The sequence below is a fragment of the Mus pahari genome, chromosome 2 (assembly GCF_900095145.1).
Source record: "Mus pahari chromosome 2, PAHARI_EIJ_v1.1, whole genome shotgun sequence".
NCBI classification, from domain to species: domain Eukaryota; kingdom Metazoa; phylum Chordata; class Mammalia; order Rodentia; family Muridae; genus Mus; species Mus pahari.
In genome coordinates, this window is record NC_034591.1 from 159452622 (window position 1) to 159457004 (window position 4383).

Here is a 4383-nt window from a genome sequence, read left to right on the forward strand (position 1 = left end):
TACCAACTAAGCTATATCCCAGCCCTAACTTTAAGTTTTAAAGAAGTGAAAAGTTTTTTTTTTATTATTATATAATGAATTTCTCATCACTGGAAGTCAAAATTCTACAAAGTTGCCACCAGGTGATGGAACCCAAGATAGAGGGTGTGTATCGCATGACTAACCTCCTTTATAAAGGCATAGGCCAAAGACCTCACATTATGAATGGACCGGATCTGGACTTCTGCTTCTGGAGAAGCTCCTAGTAATGGTTTTAAATGTACTCAATTACAAAAGAAACCAATTTTACTGAAATAGTGTTATCAAGATTTAGAGAGCAAATTCAAACCATAGTAACACATCCGCTTTTACTAATGTATTAAATAATGAAATGGAACACTAGACCCAATAACTGTTATAACTCTGAATAGCAATCAGTATAAATGATTTTTTTTTTAGATATTTGAAATAAATTTGCTATGATGTGATGGTATCTCAGCCCCAGGCCCGTGACCACCACTGACACCTGTCACCTACATTCAGATTTTAGGAGCCACCACAGTATGGTCAGACATTTGAATAAATAAATATGTAAGTATTTTCCATCCAAGCTCCCAGATACTGTATGTTTTCTCCATGGACCTGTGCCATCCTGGGGAAGTGAGAATACTTGAAGTGACATAAGATTTTCATTGCTTATGAATGCAAGTCCAGCCCTCGTACAGTACTGTGAGATGCTCTTAGAATGGGGTTTGAAATACAGGGCCCAGGAACCAGTTTGCCTGTGTTCAAATCCAAATGTGGACACTTAACAGTGTGCGATCCAGGACAAACTTCTTAAACTGTCCATGCCTCTGTGTCCAATAGATATATGGGTGAATCCATGAATGAGGGGTGGGTGGATACATAGATGGACAGATGGATGAAGATGGACACTTTAAAAATGGGTGAATGGATATGTGGATAGATGTGTGAGTGGATGGGAAGATGGGTCAATGGATGCATGCATGAGGGATGATGCTTGGATGGTTGCGTGGATGGATACTAAGAAGAATGTTAAGTGGATGTGTGGAAATATATGTAGATAGATTTGCTTGGATGGATGGATAGATGTATGGATACATGGATAAATGTGTAAGTGGGCAGATAAACTGAGGGCTTTAAAGATAAATATATGAATGAATGGTATAGTGCTATAAGGATTTCAAGCATTCTTACATATGTCTTCAGACAGAGATCCAACTGTGCTGACTGAGAACAGAGCAAAAGTGATTGGATTCTCAGAATGCCATGATCTTCAATCAGTGTGTATCCTGAACTACTACTTAGGTGGAGGGAGCAGTGACGTCCTGAATTAATGTGTATTGTTCACATGAGTACAGCAACAGCAAAGCCTTCCCCAGGTGAGATCCTCCCGGTTGGGCGTAGGCCACCCACACCATCTGTCCTGTCACTCTCTGCACCATGATGTCTGTGTGGTTAGTGCTTCCCAGGCTTCCTCAGAATTAGAATACATTTCTACCCCATTGGCTTTCTAGTGCCACCTGGCCTTGGCAACTGATAGAGAGGAAGCAGAAATGGTCACCTCCCCCTACAGAAGCATGGCTGAGTATAGCCTTGAGGGCGGGTGCACTGGGCTTGAGTTGTGGATAGGAGTCACGGCCTGAGAAAGTCCTGTAACCCATCCCAGCCTCGCTTCTGCTGTCACTGCTTCTGCTCCATTCCCATTTCCCCCTGGACTTGTCACCCCCTGTCATCACCAAGTGACCACCCACAGTGTCACACACTTTCACTTCTTGGCTTCCAGAGACTCCGCTCTCCCTCTTCCATGACTGCTTTGTCATCTTCTTCCTTTAATTCCTCCACTGTGAGCTTCCCTCCTAACCTTTACTTCTTAGAGTGACTTGGGATTTGGGATGGCCTCTCTTGCCTTCTTTTATTACATGGTCGGGTGTAACGGAGCACTCAGTTCTAAGACTTTAGCTACCACCACAAGCCAAGATGATAATAATGTCCTTATGTGTGCATCCAGTTCTGACTAGTGAGTCTTAAATGCATATAGACAACAAGATCTCTTTATTGAAAGCCTAAAGGGCAAAAACTCAACTTCCCCTTTTCGATACCTTCCTAAGTGAACAACCCTGTCTTCCCCAGCTCTAATGGCCGTCTTAACCACGGCACGGCTTAACAGAGACAGCCTTCATTCTCCTCCATCAATCTCGCCTACTTCCACCCCAATTCCTAGTGGTTGAGCACCCCTAAGCTTCCCCTGCATACTTCTCAGTGGTCCAAGCCAGCATGACTTTCTCCTGAGCCAGTCACCCATCACATTAGTGTGTTTGAGTTATTGTAACTAATGCATCAATCAATCAGCTTATAGAAGGGAAAGGCTTACCTCACTTGAAGTTTTAAAAGATCCAGTTCATGGCTCACAGGTCCTGGTGCCCAGAACCCACATTCTGGGGAGCAACAGAGGGACTGTATCTGCCCGCCATCATGGCTGGAAAATAAAGGACAAGAGACTGATTGGCTCCCACACCCTGAAGGTTCAACCACCTCTAACAAAACCACAGGCTGGAGAGCCAACCTTTACCACATAGGCCATATGGAGGGACATTTATCCAAACCAATATTGTAGTCCTACAATTTATTAATAATACAGGATGCCCACAGTTCATTCTCCACAGTGATCTTTTCAAATTATAAATCAGATTAGGCCACTCCTCCATTGTGATCCCATGATATAAACTAAACCCTTTCCTATTGCCCATAAGGCACTGCAACCACTCTGACCTCATCCTGATCTAACCCCCTACCCTTTCCTATGCTTTGGCCATTGGCTTCCTCCTCATTTGTCAATAGTCCCAGTACTACTATGCTTACTGTTCTTGGTCTAGAATTTTCTTCTCCTATGTATTTTTATGCCTGACTTTTTCTATCATTTAAGCCTCCAACCACCTCAAAGATGTCTTCCCTGACTACTCTGTTGAATGTCAGTCTTTCTCAAACTAGCCTAAGTATCTTTGTGCCACTTGTTGCTGCCTCAAATGACCCCATAGGTGTTCCTGCCAACACCTATAGTCTGTTTCCTTGACTATAATTTAAGGTCAATCACACCTGCTCTGCATCCTATGCAACAAGGCATTCTCATGGTCTGGATTCCATGTCACATACAGAAGTAGGCAGGGGACAGTCATGGAATGACTAGTTGAATGGACACAGCTGGATTCTGTCACAATGTGGGGTTGTTAAGAGAATTCAACAAGATGATGTGTGACTTGTCTAACACGTGTTTAGTGCATAAGCAGTCCACAGTACTCAGCAGTCACTTAATCTGTGTTGGTTCTGGTTTCTGTACTTAGGGGCTGTGCATGCCTACATGCATGTGTGTGCCTGGGGCTATAGATGTGTTTGTATATGTATGTATGTGCTTGCATGCAGGTGTGTACAGGTATATGTAGAGGTTGTTCCTCAGGCATTTTTTTTTTGAAGCAGGGTCTCCCGCTACCCTGAAAAACCATCAATTTGGCTAGACTACCAAGTGCAAACACAGAGAACCACATGCCTCTGCCTCCCAAGCACTAGGATCACAAGCACCAGCCAGGGTGCCTAGATTTTTCATATGACTTCTGAGTACCAGACTCCAGTGGTCAGGCTTGTGTGCCAACACTGTAGCTGAGCCCTCTCCCCAGCCCCGATAGTTAGATTTGGTGTGTGTTGGGGGGAGTGAGGGGGGCGGAGACAGGTATCCCCTGGGACCCATGAGAACATACAGCAAGTACTTAAGAATGAGTAAGATCATATCAGAGGGAAGAGGAGAAGCCCAGCTGGGCTGACAAGCTCTAGACTGCTGGAAACACTGGTCTAAGAGATTTACTCTAGGTAAAAGGATGTCTAATATACATTCAAATTAATTATTAATCCAACCCTCCATTATGACTACAGTAAAGGTTTTGCTCATAGAGATAGGCCTGCTGTGGGAAAGGGTGGAAGGGAAAGATGAGGGCCCACAGGACAGGAGGAGCAGTGCCTGTGTTAGATGCTGTAAGACCCCTGTGTTCCACTGTGAAAGTCACCGTTAAGTCAGCGTGCAGGACAGTTTGCAAATGGCCCTGGCCAGATTTGCAACTGAGCTTAAAATTGTAGCACTGGGGAGAACTCTGCTCTTGGATGTCCCTCAAACATTTCTGAGAATCAGAGAATCAATATGGACTGATTGATGCCCACTGCAGATGGGAGCCACACTCAAACGGGGCTAGGAGAACACTGACAGAAGACGTGTTTCTCATCAACTGTCCTGACAGGAGTGACAGAGTCATGAGGGGAGATGGTTTAGCATACAGTGTGATAGGAATTGGGAGATGTCCCTCTACAGGCTCACATGTTTGGGCTCTTGGTCCTACC